The sequence below is a fragment of the Humulus lupulus genome, chromosome X, assembly GCF_963169125.1.
Source record: "Humulus lupulus chromosome X, drHumLupu1.1, whole genome shotgun sequence".
In the NCBI taxonomy this organism is placed as follows: Eukaryota; Viridiplantae; Streptophyta; class Magnoliopsida; order Rosales; family Cannabaceae; genus Humulus; species Humulus lupulus.
This window is the reverse complement of record NC_084802.1, coordinates 131,191,456-131,197,455: the sequence shown is the minus strand read 5'-3', so window position 1 is coordinate 131,197,455 and position 6,000 is coordinate 131,191,456.

Genomic DNA, 6,000 nt, shown 5'->3' with positions numbered 1-6,000 from the left:
TATTAATGATAGTCTAATTTTGTTTATATCAATTTGCATCTTAAAATACAATACAAACATTTTGCTAAATATATATTTTATTTATCTTTTATATTTAGTGATTTTTTCATAAATAAATAATTTACCATAAAATTATTCAATTATACGATCTCTCCCACATTCTTACATAAATGTTTAATTGTTAAATTTTTGTTCAATTATACGATCTCTTCTTCATAGCACCAATTACACAAGTGGCAACTCCAATTGCATCATTGTCTTTGGAGTCGTTCCTGGCAAAGAATAGCTGTCAAAGATATCAATGTCACTGACGTCCTTCATGACGTTGACGAAGTCAACCCAAATGATATCGAAGCGAGAGAGGAGAATCCTTGCATTATCGGATGACAACAATATCATCGGAGTTGCAGAGGAATACCAGTGATTGCTAGTTTCCGCAACTTCCGGCTACTTTCAGCAACTCCTACCATTTTAAACGACTTCCATCCAGTTTCACTCCCAAGACATGTCTTAGTGTTGGGGTCCTTAGGATGTGTCTTAGTGTTGGTTGTTGCGCCTGAGTATTATGTTGCTGTTGAAACTGGGTTAAAGTCAGCTTCTTCAAGCACTCATGTATGAGTGCGTACGTAGGGGAACGACTTCTGAAAAGCATGAGACAAATTAAATTGATGAGCTTAATTATAATAATATTATATATATACAACTATAATAATCAATCACGTGTAGCTTAAATTTTTTTTTTAATGTATATGTCTGTTATACCAAATTTTATCTATATATACATCTCAAAATGTATAAATGTAATTTTTTTCCCCTTAAAACGTCTAAAAGTTTTATATGAAATAATCAAAACTACAATGTTAATTAGATTAATTGGTTGCATAGGTTATTGTAACCACTCACTAACACCAACAGAATAATTTGATCAAGTTGATAATGTTAATTGAATCCATAAAGTTAATTAATACAACCACACTATAAAATGAGTATATTGATTTGATGGAGTTAATTTGATTTCTCTGCAACCAAAAAAGAAATAACAATTAGTTGATTTCAAAAGGTTGTCAGGCGGTAGTATAGGTTGCTTAAAGGTTGATGTAGTAATATTCATAAAATAATTTGGTTGCTTTATAATTTGACATGGTTGCAAAATTTAGTTCCATAAACTAAGTAAATACGTAACTATAAGCAACTCATAAATCTCATAAGCAACCCATAAAACTTCTTAAGCAACATTTGAAACTTTTTAAACAATCCATCAAGTAACTTGATAAACAACATATTAAGCAACCTATAAAGCAACTTGTATATTCTTGTCTGGAATGACGTAAAGAAAGGAGTTGATAACATGTGTGCTTAATTTCATTAGGGTTGTTTTATATGTTGCTACATAAGTTTGCTTTAAAGTTTCAAGAGTATTATAACATGTTGTTTTATTGGTTGCTTAAGAGTATTCAAGAGCTTCTTGAAAGGTTGTTCTATATGTTACCTATGAGGATTATGGATTGCTTAGAAGTTTCAAAGATTACTTAACAGGTTGTTGTATGAGTTGTTTACCAAGTTCCTATATAGGGTTGCTTAATAGGTTACTTTATGAGTTGCTATATAGGGTTGCTTGGCAGATTTCTTTATAAGTTGTTTTGGAGTTTTAAGGGTTGCTTAATAAGTTGTTATGTATGGTTGCTTAGTATGTTGCATAATATGAAATTTCTTTGTTTACTTAAGTTGCATAATGAGGTTGCTTTAGTTTCTTTCTTGTTTTGATAATTAATTCATACTTAAATTGGTTGTTGATGATGATTTCTTTGGTGCTTAGGATGTTGATTTGGTCGTAGGAAATGGAAAACATTAAGGGGTCATTTGGTATGCAGGAATATGGACACGGGAATGAGAATTTGAACACTTTCCCATGTTTGGTACTGGGTTTGAGTTTTTCTAACCTGGGAATCTGTACTCCAGGGATTTTAACTTTTCCTGATTCTAGGTTCAAGTGAAACCCATCTGACAAATGGTTTTCAGATACCCAGGAATGTGAAACACTTCAAAATTATTATTATTTTTTAAAAAAAATCTTAAACCAATAATTTTTTAGCTAATGACTTATTTTATTTTTGAAGCTTATAATATCAAAACAAATATACATATATCAAACTATACAATGATAAATAATATTTGTTTATTTAAAGAAATTGATTTGTAAAGCATTTATATCATTACTTTAGTTTAAAATAACAAATGAAGTATTATTAAAAATAAAATAAGGGTATTTTGTAATTTTAAAAATTATACTTGATCTAGTATTCAATAGATATATTTTTTTAATTCTGTTAAAAAATATTTCATGAGTAAAATTGTTTATAAATTATTTTGATGAAATATATTATTATATTAATTTTATTAAAATATGAAGAAAAAAAACAAATATACATATATCAAACTATAAAATGATAAATAATATTTGTTTATTTAAAGAAATTGATTTGTAAAACATTTATATCATTACTTTAGTTTAAAATAACAAATAAATATTATTAAAAATAAAATAAGGGTATTTTTGTAATTTTAAAAATTATACTTGATTCTAGTATTAAATAGATGTATTTTTTTTAATTCTGTTAAAAAATATTTCATGAGTAAAATTGTTTATAAATTATTTTGATGAAATATATTATTATATTAATGATGAAAATATGAAAACTTAACAGATTCTCATGCACAACCAAACACAGAAAGTGACATTCCCAAGAATCATAGATAAGATTACAGTGTACAACCAAACACAATGATGCAAGTTTCCAGACTATCAGATTACCTTCTTCAACTTTCACAATAATATGAAAACTGTGAACTCCTCATACCAAACGGCCCCTAAAGTGATACCCCAACTCAGTAGCCAACGGGATCAAAATATAAACTACATGGACATAACAAAAAGACTTGCAGAAACTCTCCAAAAAGGAATTAGATATTGACTTTATACATGAATAAAAAAGAAAGATTGATACAAACTCATTCATTATTGATTTATTTTTTCAAAACAATATGAAAAATTGATTTGGTTGATCTATATTTTGATTCATTTCTGTGATGTTTTATTTGAAAAATTAAGATAAGTATATTAATATACAAAGTTGATTTACTTTATAACATTATTCAAGTTTATTTGATTTACTTTATAATATAACAAATCATGTATAAATATGGGATATTGACTTAAACCAAAAAAACCAAGGAGATTCATAATCAAACCTAGTAACAAAATCAATGCTAAAAATTTAAATACAAATGTTTAATTAAATTTATTTGACTTACTCTGTATAGGGTTACTTAAAGAGTTTCAAGAGTTGTTAACAAATTGAATAGGAGTTGCAAGGGTTGCTTAAAATGTTATTTTATATGTGTCTTAGGAGTTTAAATGGTTGCTTAACATGTTGCTTTATATGTTGTTTGGAAGTTTCAAGGATTCTTGTGAGTTTCAAGAGTTGTTTAACATATTATTTTATATGTTGTTTGGAAGTTTCAAAGGTTGCTTTATATGTTATTTATCAACTTGCTTCATGAATTGCTTATGAGTTTCAAGGATTATTTTATGGGTTTCTTAAGTATTTTTAAAGGTTGTTCTATATGTTTCTTATAAGGATTATTATTTTCTTAACAAGATTTTGTACACGGTTGATTTAGAGTTTCAAGTGTGGCTAATAGGTTGTTTTATGAGTTTTTATATCAGGTTGTTTTAGAGTTTTAAGAGTTGCTTAATATGTTATTTTATGGGCTGCTTAGAAATTTCAATAGTTGTTTTATATGTTGCTTATAAAAATTGTGGGTTGCTTATGTAATTTTAAGGGTTGTTATTTATGTTTCTTATAAAAATGGTAGGTTGTTGAACAAGTTGCGTAGAGAATGTTTTATATGTTGCTTGTGAGTATATATTGTTATACATGGTTGCTTAACATGCTACTTTATGATTGCTTAATTAGGATTTAAGAGTTTCAATGGTTGCTTAACATGTTGCTTTATATGTTGCGTACAAGGATTGTGTGTTGCTTAATGGTTTCAAGAGTTGCTTTAATGGTTACTTAAAAAGTTTCAAGAGTTGTTTTATATGTTGCATATGAGGATTATGGGTTGCTTCACATGTTGTTATAAAGAGTTGCATGGAAATTTCAAGGGGCTACTGAACATGTCACTTTATATGTTGCTTAAGAGGATGATGGATTGCTTAGAAATTTCAAGGGTTGCTTAACATGTTTCTTTATGGTTTGCTTATCAAGTTACTTTAGGGATTGCAGGTTGCTTAAGAGTTGTAAATGTTTCTTTAAGGGTTACACAAAATTTGGTGATACTAAGGATTGTGAGTTGTTGAATAGGTTGCTTCATTTTTTGCTTAAGTAGTTGTAAATGTTGCTTAAGGGTTGCTGAATGGTTGCTTCATTTATTGTTTAATTAGTTGTAAATGCTGTTGTGTAAGTTGGTTATAATGATTGTGAGTTGATGAATAGGTTGCTTAATGATTGCTTTAAATGTTTTTTATATTCTATATAGAGTTGCATTAGAGTTTTGAGGTTTTTTTTCTTCATGTTTCTATGTAGGGTTGCTCAGGTTGCTTTAAGGGTAGCTACAACATTTTAAGCAACATACAACAACTAAAACAATGTAATGCAACTTTCAGTAACTTACAACAATATTTATTATCAACCTTATATGCAACCAAACCAACTTATAAATCTAAAGATGAAATTAAGTAACCTCATATGCAACATATATCAACTAAAGAAATGTCATATGAAAATCAAATCAACTTGTAAATCTAAAGATGCAAGCTACAACAACTTAAGCAACCCAATGAAACCGACAACAACTTAAACAACCCAATACAATCTTTAACAATTTACAACAACTTTATTATCAACCTTATATTCAACTAAACTAACTTATATATTTAAAGATGTAATCCCATTAATCAATCTCATATGAAAACTTACATCAACTAAAGCCATAACATCCCAATTTTGATGCAATGATTAGTCTTTTTTTTTTTTAACAAAAGTATTTTATTTATTTATTTTGTTATTTCTTTTTAGGGACTGTAAATATGAATTTATTTTGTACCTTAAACAACCAAAATTAATTGAGCAATAGTGTTATAGTACATAAAAACAACATCTTTTCCTTTCACTTATGCATTTATTCTTGTGACCACATAGTAATTATAACAATAGTTTTTTTTTTATTAAAATTTGGTACAATAATATGCGTGGAGGAGAACTTGGGATAGAAGTTTGCTTATATATATATATTGTATTATTGGAATAAAAAGTTTTAGATTAACGTATGTTTACCGAGTTTTTCGAAAACTATAAATATATTGTAGAATAAGAGCTAAAAAGAGAGAGTAAGAAATGAACAATCACAGTTTTTACGTGGTTGGGGCGTTAATGTGTCTTAGTCCATGTGACATTAATATTAGGCTTTACAAAGTTTTGACAATGGAGTTTTCTACAAGTTTAGCTGCATTTTGCTTACATGAGAAATTCTCGGATCCCTGGTGCAGTGCACAATTGGCCCAATTTATAGGCAGTCAAACACATTGGACCGGACTAATCCGAGCCCAATAAGGATGTAATTATAGTTTGCTCGCTAATGGAGCCATAATACAAAGAATGTCACATAATAAAATATATTTAATCTGGGCCCATTGGGTCGGCTTAGACATGGCCAAGCCTTACAGCTACCCATTGTACGTTAGTATGGACTGGTATGCGTGAGCTTCTAAGGGGATCCTGGGGACAGGATCTGTCAGAGTAGTGGCAGTACTGTTTTCTAGGAACAAAGTACGTTCTGTGCATACCCTCTTCTACAAGTTAGTTGAGGAGACCAATTGTCGATTTCATGGGGATAGGTCAACATCGTGGAAAGCTAGGCTTGCCCTACCCGGACGTCTGGTCCGGGTTCGTTTACTAATGTCATGATTCCCTTATCGGAGTCTTAGTTTGTTCACGA